The 14,113-nt window shown below is 44.5% G+C and overlaps 1 protein-coding gene across 6 annotated transcripts in view; it reads right to left on the reverse strand.

The window, feature by feature from the left end:
- Positions 1 to 14,113, reverse strand: part of ZBTB38 (zinc finger and BTB domain containing 38) — a 75,907-nt gene that overhangs the window by 58,502 nt on the left and 3,292 nt on the right. The window contains exon 1 of one of the 6 annotated variants that reach the window (XM_060298535.2): positions 78 to 130. The exons of 4 other annotated variants lie outside the window; for them this stretch is intronic. The gene's annotated coding sequence lies outside the window, so the exon portion shown is untranslated. Of the gene's footprint in view, positions 1 to 77; positions 131 to 14,113 lie in introns of those variants that run through there. One more of the 6 variants, XM_060298541.2, reaches the window with a different exon arrangement.

Here is a 14,113-nt window from a genome sequence, read left to right on the forward strand (position 1 = left end):
GTGGAAAGTATCCAGCCCACCTCTATCCCGTACACTTTAGAGTCTCTGAGCTGGGTTGTCCAGATGGTCGGTCATACCTGAACCACTCCGAGCCCTCTTCGCTTTGGAGCACATCTCTCTCCCACAACTATTCCAGAAATAAACGTGGCTTTAACGGAAACAGTAGCTCCTGGTCTAACCCCGATGGTGGACCCATCTTCCCCGCCCCCACCATCATTGCTCTATGAGCTCTGGTTAGCATTGACAGCGACGGAAAATTAGGATGGAGTATCCCTAGGCTAATTCCTCCTTCACCATGGAGGTTGAGAATTAGTGAGCCTATAACGCTCAGTTGCAAGGTACCAATTTAATATATGGTCATCTATAAAGCAGGGTCCTTAAAGCGGGGCTGGAGGAGGTTGAGGTGAACACAGACATTTGATGCCCTTGGTGTCTGTCCAGATAGTCCTCATTAGTAACACTTGAAAGTTAGACATTCACATTAAAATACTCACAAATTATTATCATGCAAGCTAAATATACACGATACGGAATCTACTCTGACCACATAGAATGAAGTCGCTGCCTCCTCTGCCTGAGATAATAAATGACAGTGACAAGGACAGTAATCCAGATCAGGCTCCCACAGAATGAGTGAAGAGTGTTATGTCCGCTTTGCAGGGGCAGGATGGTGAATGCGGTCAGGTCCCTTACTGGTGCTTGTAAGCCGGATGCCAGGGCAAGTGGTTTCCAAACCTCCCAGTGGGGTTCTCTGTCTACCGTCTGTCAAATCGAGCCTAAAAGCCACGTTATCGGTTTATTTTGTGATGTTCCAAAACATTCAACAAGCAAATGTGGCTTGTTTACCGAACCTGCTTGTATTAAACAAATTTGAGCTGTAGCTGAAAGCATTTACATGGATGAACTTGTTTAGACAGACATTCTCGACTAGTAAATCCTGTTTTGCACATAAAAAAAAAAAACAAACCATGGTCATGCCTGAATTACTTAAGCTTTGTCATGATTACAAGTGGCAAGGGTATGCACTCACTTATGATTTTTAAAAATTGTGTGCTCATCAACCTCCTCAGGGCATAGGCACAAACGTGCATTTAACAGACAAATCCCTTTTCTGTGATGAAAATTTTAACCTGTTTTTGCCTCTTTGATGAGTCAAGCACAAGGAACCCAAAATAATCGGCAGGAGCAGCCTGGAGAAGGACAGAGCTAGCAGTAAGGGCTGCCTCTTTCACTTTGATTAATGCCCTTACTTGCTTACAGTCTCCTTCTGCAGTCAGTCTGAGCTCATTCTCTTTTCAGTCCTGTGGGTTAAAGTTAAATTGCATGACTTATGCAAAGTACATAATTCAAGTATGAACAAAGCTTGACTCTCTGTTTAAAAAAAACATAAAGTCAGGGCACTGAGTCCCCGAGGAGTCCTTGGTTTATAAACATTTGGATTGGTTTGCACATTTCTTTGCTCCATTCACTGCATTAAAAACTACAGCTGGTTTCCGTTTATACCTAATACAGATATTCAACATTTGTGGGTAAAATTTGTTATCAGGTTCGGCTACTATAATCTTGATTTTTTTTTTTCCTAATCTCGACTTTTAAAAATAAAATGTTTACCAGATGTAACATTTTTGTTTAAGTTCTTAGAATTTAAAAAGTTTAAACATTTTTATGAGGTTGGTTATTACATTTGTTTGCAGGATATTCATGGAAACAATATGGTGACTTAATTTATCAATGACTAAAAATGCCTCTGAATGATATTTTAGCCTAAAGTTTTAGGAAAGTCCAATGCTACTTTGAACATCTACATTTTGCCTAGATATCAGGGCAGGGGCTTCTGCTTTCTACTTTGATCAGAGCTAAGTCTATAGTAGCTACCATTTATTGAAAACCTACTATGGACTCAATATTTTAGCTATATTATTTAATTCTAACCCAATAATCCTGCAAGGTGGGTATTAGTTATCATCAACTTTAGGTGAGGAACTAACTGAGATTACCAGTCACACATAGCAGAGCTAGGATTCAAACCCAGTCCAATTGATTCCAAAGTCTGGGTCTTTCCACCAATCCTAAAAGGATAAAACCTCCTCCATCCACATTGTCCTGATGTATCGATAGGAATCTTCTGATTGTGCAGACTCCTGGTAGAGGGGACCCCTACTCCCTGGAGCCAAGACTACCCCTGTTTAGATGAACCAGCCTCAACTCTCCAAGCCCTGGGAATTGTGGGTACCAACTGGAGACAGTTTGGACCAGCAGGTGGAAAAGAATAAGAGAAGAGGAATTAACTAGACCATGTTGGAAAGTTAAGGATAGAAAAGAGGATAACAGTTTTGGTCAGAGATTTGTCATAATTTGGAAATGTTTTATCAGGCGAAATAAGTGGAAAAGCTTACACATCCATCTGAGCAAACTACTTCACCTAATGAAGTCCAGTCTTTTCATGGTACAGATGAGGAAACTTGAGACCATGAGAGATCTAGATATTTGCCCAAGATCACACACTTAGTGAGTTTACCCATTTGCTGTATTAAAACTCTTCTACAAGCCTGCATTTGTGGATAAATTTGTTATCCAGTTGTTAGATTATTCTAATCTAAATTATCAAAGAGGGATTTCCCTGGTGGTCCAGTGGTTAAGACTCTGAGCTACTATTTCAGGGGGCACAGGTTTGATACCTGGTCGGGGAACTAAGATCCTACATGCCGTGCGGCCAAAAAATAAATAAACAAACAAACAAATAAATAAATAAATAATCAAAGAAAACTCAGTATAACAATCAAGACTGACCTGGTTTCAAGTACTGTATGCTAACATATATATGGAATCTAAAAAAAAAAATGGCCATGAAGAAACTGGGGGCAGGACGGGAATAAAGACGCAGACCTACTAGAGAATGGACTTGAGGACACGGGGAGGGGGAAGGGTAAGCTGGGACAAAGTGAGAGAGTGGCATGGACATATATACACTACCAAATGTAAAATCGATAGCTAGTGGGAAGCAGCCGCATGGCACAGGGAGATCAGCTGGGTGCTTTGTGGCCACCTAGAGGGGTGGGATAGGGAGGGTGGGAGGGAGACGCATGAGGGAGGAGATATGGGGATATATGTATATGTATAGCTGATTCACTTTGTTATAAAGCAGAAACTAACACACCATTGTAAAGCAATTATACTCCAATAAAGATGTTAAAAAAATAAATTAAAAAAAAAAAGACTGACCTGGTTTCTACTCACAAATAGTGTTTCTGTCCTGAACAGACAACTTAAGTCCATATGATGAGTTCCTTCCCCAACATATTTTAAAAATGGACTTTTGAAAAGCCTAACTTTTGAGTAAGAGATTTTCCAAGCTTAGTGTTTCAAATGCATCATTTTAATGATTGCCTCTCTATGTGAACATCTGTACATTCTGCCCCCATTTAAGATCCCTTCCAGCTCTGAAGGTTTGTGATTCTAAACAATCCAGCCCCACTTGCTTGCTTTCTAGGTTGGTTAGGCCAAGAGCTGGACTCCAAGTCTCCTGCCTCCTGGCTAGGTGACCAGATGACTGTCTCGCTCATTGGCAGTAATTTTAAATGCCAGCCAGATGGCTTGCAAAGGGGGCTTTCAAATCAACTCCATCAGCTCCACCCTGCTCAGAATATGAGAGGAGGATTATCTCTCTCGGTGGTCCTGAGGCAGTAGAACAAAGGCTTGGGTGAATGATCATGGGTGAGGAGTTTGAGCTCCAGGAAGCCTGCTCCAATTCTTAGACATGAGGTTTCTCACTTCCATCCATTAGCACTTGTGTAAGATGAGGGCAAGCAGTACACACTTGACGGCAAGGGCCAGGCAGCAAGCCTTGGGGACCAAACTGAGGTTACCCTCGAGGAAAGAGTTGGAGGGAGAAGGGAAATGTGAACCATGTGGTTTTCAACCGAGAAAAAGTGGTATGTGACTTAGGGTTGCCCGGGAGACTGTGGTAGACAACATCCCACCCCAAGCTAATTCAGCTCAGACTCTCCCATGGGAACGTCCTCAGCATGGCTCACCACCATTTTCGATGTCACTACCTCAGCTTTAGCAGCAGAATAGCCCCTGCTTTCATTTTGCAGTGCATTGGAAATATGGCACTAATAAAGACCTTGCGTGCCCAGGGAGATCAAGAGCATTCCTGCATCTCTAGTCACACGTTCATTTGCAGCCATCACTGTTTGCCACTCCCCAGATGGAGAGCAAATGAAACAGCAGGGTCTTCTAGATCCTGAACTGGCAAAAGACATTCAGCAAGAAGGCTGAGTTTCTTCTTTCTAGAGAGATTAGCAGGCAACTAGGTTGAAGAGGGAAGGTGGTGACGTCAATGAAAGTGGAGAAGGAAGAATTCTTACAGATGGGTAAAATCTACCCCATGTGAGAACATAATCCTCTCCTCATATCTTTCTTCATCCTGGGCAGCAGATATTCCAAGACAACCTGGGAACAAATTCATTTGCTTTCTCTTCTCTCGGATGAATGAATTTGTAGTTCGGAAAGGTCACAACCATGAACCTCTTCTCACCAGAGCAGCCTAACAAACCTCAGTGAATCTCCACTTCCTTTGGACTAAAGACAAAAGCACAATATGTTTTTGTCGTGTTGAATTACCTGCCTTTACTCACGTCTCTGGCTGGCATCCTGTGAGATCTCTGTATCTCCCACAGCACCTAGAGCATTGCCAGGTGCAATGGAGGGGCTTATATGGGTAGGATCTTGATTAACCAATGCCAGATTAGGGGTCCTTTCTCTGCTCCCACCACTACCAGTGGAATCTTCAGCTTTGTCCTTTGAAACCACTTCCTAAAATTAGAGAACTTGTTCCATGAGTTAAGGAACGGATCTGGAGACTAAAAATACCTATGGAAGTCTTTCAAGTTCTTAATCACTTGTTTACCAAGTCGGGGGGGTGGGGTGGGGGGACAAGTTGTCTGGCCAGCAGACCACAGGCTTTGTTTACATCTGTCCCTCCTAGAACAGGGAAAGGGGACACAGAAATAAGGGTGGCTCGACGACCACACCACTGCCTCCAAAATGTGCCTCAACGTCTCCTCGGGCTCTCAATGGCATAGCCCATTTCACAGTATTATAGGATAGGCAAGGCGCTTCAGATGATGCCATCTGAACCCCTTCTTTCTTTTTCTTTTTAAAAATAAATTTCATTTATTTATTTATTTATTTTTGGCCGCGTTGGGTCTTCATTGCTGCGCGCAGGCTTCCTCTAGTTGCGGTGAGCGGGGGCTACTCTTCGTTGCGGTGCACGGGCTTCTCATTGCGGTGGCTTCTCTTGTTGCAGAGCACGGGCTCTAGGCGCGTGGGCTTCAGTAGTTGTGGCTTGCACGCTCTAGAGCACAGGCTCAGTAGTTGTGGCGCATGGGCTTAGTTGCTCCGCGGCATGTGGGATCTTCTTCCCGGACCAGTGCTCGAACCCGTGTCCCCTGCGTTGGCAGGTGGATTCTTAACCACTGCGCCACCAGGGAAGCCCCTGAACCCTTTCTCTGAGGGAGGAGAACATCAGATTCAAAGAGAGTGTGATATCTGAAGACCTCAGCAACCAGGATAAAAGCCGTATTCCTTAATTCCTAGTATTCTGCTCTTTGGGATTCAACACACTGGCTCAATTAAAAAACAAAAATCCACTTTTCACCTAAATAGGTGCCTGACAAATGGTTATAGAATAAGTGAACTAATGAATAGATTCCAGTATAGAGGGTTTATAACTTCTTGCCCAGTTCCTCTCAGAAGAAAATGTTATAGAATACTTAATTTTTTAAAAATATAATTTTTAGCAAAATAGTAAACATTAAGCAACATATCACCTGGGACCAAGTGTTATTTGAGAGGTATCAGACGTGATAGGCTTGATTGCTATATTAAGTCAATCAGATTAAGTTCAGCCGGCTGAAGTAGGCTTTTATCCTATTTGGTTTGCAAAGAAAAATCTCATGAGTTAGCATAAGCAGCTAAAAATAAGTTGCAGGTTTCATTTTCTGTTGTTCAGTATGGTTTTGAAACCAGAAGGTGCAAAACTAGGAGATTCACCAACGCCCACTGAAGATCAACAATTCGAATAGTCCCCTTTCTGGCGCAGCAACCTGATGACAGCTCACAACCAGGCCTAAGACACATACACCTATGTCCCTCTCACCATGGTCTCTTGAGATGGCTGCCCCTAATGAATAAGGCACGGCAGGAAATTAGGGACTGAGGCCAGTCCTGGGAGACAGTGGCTTGTGTGTGTGTGTCTTGTCATATCCGGACAGGATGCCGCATAGACATCAGCCCCATACGCACAGCCTCAATCTTAGGTGGTACTAGGGACCCCTCCACAAAACAAGGGAATAAATAATGCTAGAATTTCACTAGGATGAGGTCCTGAAGGTAGCGAGCACAGCGGGTACCCCTCGACCTAAATGCCCAGGGCCTTGTGCAATTCCATACTGCAAACCCAGGGGGCTCACGATAAGTTTAATTTCAAAACTGTCTTCCCAGGGCCAAGTCTGGCAAAAAGGTGTTTGACAGAGGCCTAAATGCTTCAAAGGGAAGGCAGCCGTCTCACATTGGAGCGTTCAGCTGCGGCATGGGGCCCGGAGAGAGCAGAGCTGGAGAGAGAAAGCCCTCAGCGGAATGAGATTGAGAGGGGGCAGAGAAGGGTTAATCTCCTTCCATTAGAGGAGGGGCCATTTGGTGAAGGTGAAGAGAATAATCGGTATGAAGAGCAGGGAAGACAAAGAGCCATTCCAGAAAAGAAATTACCGTGCAAGGGTGAGAATGATGATTTGTCCTAGATTTTTCACCGTGAGACCATTTCTTAGATCTGAGTCTTTGAAGTTACAGTCTCAGGGTGGAGGAGGGGAGAACATTCACACTCAGTGCTGGAAGACGAGCTGTGATTGGGTCTGAGATGGGCTGACTCTGATTAACTCTGAGAAGCAGAGGGTGAGGCCAAAGCCACCAGGATGCCGCCGTAGACGCCTAACCATAAATTAGAAAGCGGCAAAGTAAACAATAGGAGTTGCTCATGAAAGAGAAGCCAGTGGAGTGGCTGAATCCCCCTTCCTTGGGGTGAGGAACAACCTCCCCCTTTTTTTAAACCTAAAATAAAACTTTTAAAAAGTTGCTTTGAATAATTTTTGGGGAAAGAGTTGAAGATTCACAAGAAGTTGCAAAAATAGTACAGTAACTGTATGATGTCATCTGTCTTCCCAGAATGGTATTATCTTATACTGCTGTAGTACATTCTCTAAACCAAGAAAGTAATATTGGTACGACACAGTTAACTCAGGTACAGACTACTACTTCAGATTTCACCAGTTTTTACATGCATGCTGTGTGTGTGTGTGTCTGTGTGTCTAGAGCTCTATGAAATTTTATCACATGTGGAGATTAGGGAAGCCATCAACACAATCAAGATATTCCATCACCACAAAGAAACCCCTGTGCTACCCCACCATAGTCACACCTTCCACCAGCCCTAACCCCTGGCACTGATCTGTTCTCCAACACTGTAATTTGGTCCCTTTAAGAATGTTATGTAAGTGCAATCATGCAGTCTGTAACCCTTAGGAACTGGCTTGCTTTCACCCAGCAGAATGCCCTTATGATCCATCCATGTTGGATGTGCCTTTTTACTGCTGAATAGCAATCCATGGTATGGAGGTACCACAGTTTGTTATCCACTGAAGGACACTTGATAGGTGTCCAGTTTTAAGCTATAACAGATAAAACAGCTATGAATATTCATGTACAGGTTTTTGTGTGAACCTAAGCTTTCATTTCTCGTCTGTAAATACCCAGGAGTGGGAATGTATGGTAAGTGTATGTGTAACTTTATTAAAAACGATCAAACTGTTTTCCAGAGTGGCTGAACCATTTATACTCCCACCGGCAGTGTATGTGCAATCCGGTTTCTCTACATCCTCGCCAGCATTTGGTAACATCAGTATGTTTTATGTTAGCCATCCTGACAGAGGCACAGGGGCTCCTTTTGATGGTGGGCTGTCTGGCATTTCGATGCCAGCAATGTGGACTGTCTGGCATTGCGATGATGGAAAATGGGGCTCTTGATATGGGGTGAGGTTTCAGGTTTGTCTGGTTCCTCTTGACGGCAGTGGTGGGACATTGCCATCTGGGAATGCTGGGCTTCTTTGAGGCAGTACCTCTTGGTCCAGCAGGCAGACTTGAGATCAGTGATACTCGCTCCCATGGGGTAATAAGGCCATGATATGACAGTCAAGGGGCAGTGACAGACTTTGCCTGGGCTGGCGTCCTCCTGCAGCTTTGGCCAGAGACTGTATAAGTGCTTTTTATTCCTAAAGTTGGTAACTTATTAGCAGCATGTGTGTTTGTTCCGGCTGGCCGGGGGGGACATGGAGTTAGCACAGACAGGTAAGGATGGGACCACCAGTGGCACTTGTCAGATGTCACAGGCCACACTGAACACTTCTTGCCCTTGGACCTCCTACTCTGTTGACCACTCAAGACTCTCCAGCAGCATGTGGACACTTTGTCAGGATGTCATGGAAATCTGACTTCCACCTCCTGGGAGTTAGATCTGCAGGCACTGCTGTCACCACCCCATGGATCTTCCTAGCCTAGGGATCCAGGTCCTGCCAGCAATTAGAATTCTGTGTGCATAGCAGAAGGTGTCTCAGCCAGGGAAGTTGTTCAGGACACCAGGGAAATGGGCTTTGTGAAGGGCCAACGTCATTGTGATGACTCGAGTTGGCCCAGCCATGTCTGGAAAGTCACCTTCCATCTGCTGTACCCCGGATTCAAGGGAGGCTGTGGACCTTCCCAGAATCCATACCCGTCATGACCTAGGCTCCACAGGTTTGGACCAGGAGGCCAAGAATCAGGTGGGCAGTGGTCCTGCATGGGGACAGCCAAGAGATCATGGAGATCACGCACAGAGGCAGGGAAGCTCTGTGATCCTAGGCAAATTCCTTCATGCTTCTGTGTGCAGGGTGGGTGCAGTGAACGAAGGTTCTCCTTTGGCTTTTGTCTCTTGTGCTTTACCTGGTGCATTCACAGGACGTGGACGTGAACTTGGGCATGGAAGAACCTAAATGGTGATATATAGAACCTGCCCGTGAACTGGGGACTGTTGGGGGCTGAGCAGACTGTGGAGGCTGAACCCAAAAGTCAAACGATACGATAGTGGCCCTCCAGAAGTTGACGTAGTATTGATAAAACAAGTGGAAGGGCAGCCAGATACCATCAGGTGACCAGTGGGTATGGTCTGATGGCTTTGAGCAGAGATATACAGACAGGGTGGATAGTCACACTTCCTCTCCGAAGGTGGTGAGAATTTTCAAATTTGGTTTTTGTTTGTTCACTATGTTCTCTGGTGTAACAGAGAATTTTCCAAGTTTCCATTCTTGGGTACCTCTTCTGTGGCCCATTGTCCTCGTTCACCCAGGTGCCCCTACTTATATGCTGTCAGAAGGCAGCCCAGCCCACAGCACCTTTCGGATATAATGAGGCAGGCGCAGACTGGGGCAGTACCTTGCCTGACTGTGAAGTTGGGTAATGAGACTCCATCCTCCAGGCTGAACGCACGGCAGCTCCCCCCAGCTCTGGCTTGGTCTTTTCAACTCACGCTGCTGCGACCTAACTTTTGCCACAGTATGAGTCTTGCCCTTGCCTGCCCCTGCTCTGTTCTCTTGGCTTCTGATTCTGGACCCGACCTCCTACTCAGCCCTCATGGTCTGGATCCGTGTGGCTATCCTATGTCCTCCTTGGTCTAAGTGTTACCACCTCAGGGTTCAGGGCCCAGAGTGGTCTCATGAGGTGACCCTTGCAGGGTCTGGGCTGCCCACACATGTCCGGAGGTATGCCCTGCCTATCAGAAGGCAGATAAAAATTCCCTGGTGGAAGCAGGTGCTCACTTCAGGAGTCAGTCTTCTCTCGGCGCCTTGTCTCCACTATTGTAACAGAGAAGAACAAACCTGACTCCATAGTGGATCTATTCCTTTAGCTCTAACCTTTGTGCTCTGTGGCCTGTGCTTAGTCATGCTGGCTCTGCACCTTTTGTAAAACAATGTTGCCGATAGCCTGAAATATATGTGATAGCCCATTCTCAAGGCTCTGACCTTTAAAGGTATAACACTTCTCCATTCACATAGAGATAAAAAGTTGCAGAACAGAGAATAACATTTGTCTTGTTGGAGGTTTATGGGAACATTGTGACCAGACCTACGTGGACAGCTGCAGGACCAAAGGATTGCGGCACCAAGAAGTTTGCAACAACTAGCCACATCTCCTCCCCTTTTAGTATAACAGATGCCTGAATTCTAACTCTGGTAGGCTGGTTGTTTGGGACACTAGTCCACCATCTTCTCAGTCTGCTGGCTTTCTGAATAAAGTCACTATCCCTTTGCCCCAGCACCTCGTCTCTCGATTTACTGGCCTGTCGTGTGGCGAGCTACTGCTACTACTACTGAGCTTGGACTTGGTAACACTACCCAGAGGTTGGGTGGATCCGGGCCCTTTGTTTATTCAAGTTCTAGTTCTACCTTTGCCACTAAATCTTTGGGTAACAACCATAAGTGAGTAAATTAACCATTCTGGGGCTCAGTTACCTCATATTTACGGTAAGGTTTCCTAACTCCCTAGCTGATAATCTTTCAACTATACCAAACCACGATTAAGGAGAAATTAAAATTCAGAAGCCAAAAAGAGCCTTTAAGTTAAATTCTGGTTTAGATATATTAGCTTAGGTAGGGTTATCTATTTTCTGTCTAATAAGTGTTGCTGAAAATGAATGTTTATTGAATTGAATGCAGCATTAACAATAATTCTCAGGCCTTAATGTGCATAAGGATTGGGAGGGTATATTAAAATGCATATTCCTAGGCCGCCTCCTCGGAGCTTTTGATGCCACTGGGGCCTAGGAGCATGCATTTTAATATGAGAAACTGAAGGGGACTTAGGTTTTGAAATAGACTTCGGTAATTTTTTAGAGGCTAATTTATCAACATGCATTAGGAACTTTAAAAATAGGTCATTTGACCTACTGATTCAATTCTCGGAATTTTGCCTAAGGTGTCCACCAAGATTTATCTACAAGAATGTTTTTGTGTTTATAATAGCAGAACACTAGAGGCAATAAAAATGTACATAAAAAAAGAATGGATAAATTAAGATATATCCATGCAATGGAAACACAGCCATTAAAAATGAAATTTTCGGGCTTCCCTGGTGGCGCAGTGGTTGAGAGTCTGCCTGCCAAAGCAGGGGACACGGGTTCGTGCCCCAGTCCGGGAAGATCCCACATGCTGCGGAGCAGCTGGGCCCATGAGCCATGGCCTCTGAGCCTGCACGTCCGGAGCCTGTGCTCTGCAACAGGAGAGGCCACAACAGTGAGAGGCCTGTGTACCGAGAAAAAAAAAAATCGAATTTTCAAAATCATTTAGTGACTTGAAAAAATGTTTACAACATAACGTTAAGTGGGGTGAAAAAAAGCATATAAAATACCATTTCAGAAATGTTTAAAAGAAGAAAAGAATATATATGAAAAATTGAAAAGAAATACATTGACATGTTAATATTGAATTGTTGCTTGGTTGTTGGATTACTAGAGATTGTTGGTTGCTTCTTGATATTTTTCTGTATTTTCCAGATTTAGATTTTGTATAGTGACTATGTTATGGGTCTTTTTACAAATTTTTTAAAGTAAAGAAAAGGAATTTACCTCATGTAGAGTGAAAAGAGAGGGAAGAGAGGCCTCTTGGGAGCCCAGCCCAGCCATGGCCTCGCTGCTGCAAGAGGACTTGGAAGACAGATAGACTGAGTCCGGTGCTGGGGTGAATTTTAAGCTACATTCTCTTTTGCAAAGTACCTTGATATAGTCGATGCCAAGGAATTTGGGTCAATGAGAAAGTCCTTTTCACTAGATACTACTTTCCTGCTGCATTTGAAGATAACAGACTATAGGAACTGGAATGTGGAAGGGAATTCAGTTTCCACAACATCTTTACTGCTCTTGGGTTGACCTCATGCTTGTTGCCTCTGTGTGTAATCCCCCTGGCCCCTACCCAGAACACCAAGCAGAGAGACTGCACTCTGCTTAGGGGCTTCTGGACAGATGATGGGCTCTATTCCGGCTTGGGAGATGCCACCCAGGGCCAGTGCTTCTGTGGAGTGCTTTCAAAATCTCCTCTGGCCAATGCACTGGGAGCCCCATCGAATGCCAGGAAGCATCTTTTTTTTGGCAGAGAGATGGCTCAAATCTACCCTCCCTCATGGATCTTAGTGAGTCCCAGGTCAAATGTCTCTGAATAAGATTAGAAGCTTCGCGGTTAGGCCTCTGGCCTAGAGTCAAAGCTTTTCAAATGTCCTTGAAATTTTTACACCACATGCTTTGGCTAGTTAGGAAGTGGTGTGGGGACTTCCCTGGTGGTGCAGTGGTTAAGAATCCGAATCTGCCTGCCAGTGCAGGGACATGGGTTTGGTCCCTGGTCTGGGAAGATCCCACATGCCGTGGAGCAACTAAGCCCGTGCGCCACAATTACTGAGACTGCGCTCTAGAGCCTGTGAGCCACAGTTGCTGAGCCCGTGTGCCACAACTACTGAATCCCGCGCGCCTAGAGCCCGTGCTCCGCAACAAGAGAAGCCACCGCAATGAGAAGCCCACACACCGCAACGAAGAGTAGCCCCCGCTCACCGCAACTAGAGAAAGCCCGCGTGCAGCAACGAAGACCCAACACAGCCAAACATAAATAAATAACATATATATATATATATATATATATATATATATAAAGGAAGTGGTGCTAAGGATTTCAGATGAAAGTCAATTTAGAGAGACCAAAAAAAGAAATAAATAAAAATGATGATACTTACAATATTAATAGCAATATCAAAAGCCAAACGCCAATGCTGACCATACTATGGTACTTGTTTTCATCAACATCTTGACTTGCCACACATTTTCCTAAGTTGCCCAAACCATTTCACATATATTACCTTACTTATTCTGACAGAATCTCAGTTTTACATTTTTTAAAAATACCATTTCGGAAGCGGGAGGAAGCTGTAAAGTTCTGATGAAAACCAGAGGCTTGAGTTAAAAACAAAACCCTGAAGTCTTCAGTGTGGTGTTTTCCAACTGCGTTCTTGACAAGAAGTCAGGGGATTTCAGCATGAGAAATTACGAAGCCCCATTACCGTGAATTCTTCGCTTTGGTGTCTGTGACGTGGCCTGATTGCAAAATCCTCCAAAGGGAGTAACAGGACATTCATAATGCTGACCCAGAGCAAGAGGGGAGCTTGTACTTCTGTGCCATGAAAAGTATAAAACCTCTGGGGTTAAAAATAACCAACTGGTCCAGGCACTGCCTACGTCAGCCAGTTGTGCCCAGACCACATCTGCGTATGACAAATCAACAGGGATGACCTAAGCTCCTAAAAGACTATGACCCCAGATTTGAATTCTACCCCTCCTATGGAATTAAGAACGGAAAAAAAAAAATTTTTATATAGATAAAACTGAATCACTTTTCTATACACCAGAAACTAACCCAACACTGTAAATTAATTATACTTCAACAAAAATATTTTTTAATAAAATAAAATATAAAATTATAAGTTAAGGAAGCTCAAGAAAGTCTAACTTTCCCCATAATGTCTACTTTGACGCTTTTTTGAAAATGTCAAAGATCAAAATATTTACAAAGTGTGTATTTGTTACCCCTGCCTTGCTGGTGGGTCCGTGGTGTCACCCAGTGTGCTGTACCAGTTCCCTGTGGAGGGTTCGTGTTGGCGGCAGTGAAATTTTGATTTGGCGGCCGCACTCCTCTCTCTGCCATGCTAGGCAGCTAGACATTAAAAATCAGCAGGTTGTTTGTCAATTCCTGCATACTTAGTGCTTTGAGGAGTCATTATCACATGGCAGTTGAAATTAACAAGCGATGACTAAAGAGTCTCCCCAGTGAATGGACCCGACTCCTTTTCCTCCTTGACCATGGCCTTTGGCCCTGCCCTTCCTAGCAGACTCCTTTAGGCTTGTACATGCAGCAACAGATCGTCCCCACTTGGCTCCAGCTTTTGAAACCTGGTACTTGTTCTCAACTTACTCCTCCTGGCTGCTCCCTTG

This window comes from Globicephala melas, chromosome 4 (assembly GCF_963455315.2).
Source record: "Globicephala melas chromosome 4, mGloMel1.2, whole genome shotgun sequence".
Taxonomy (NCBI): domain Eukaryota; kingdom Metazoa; phylum Chordata; class Mammalia; order Artiodactyla; family Delphinidae; genus Globicephala; species Globicephala melas.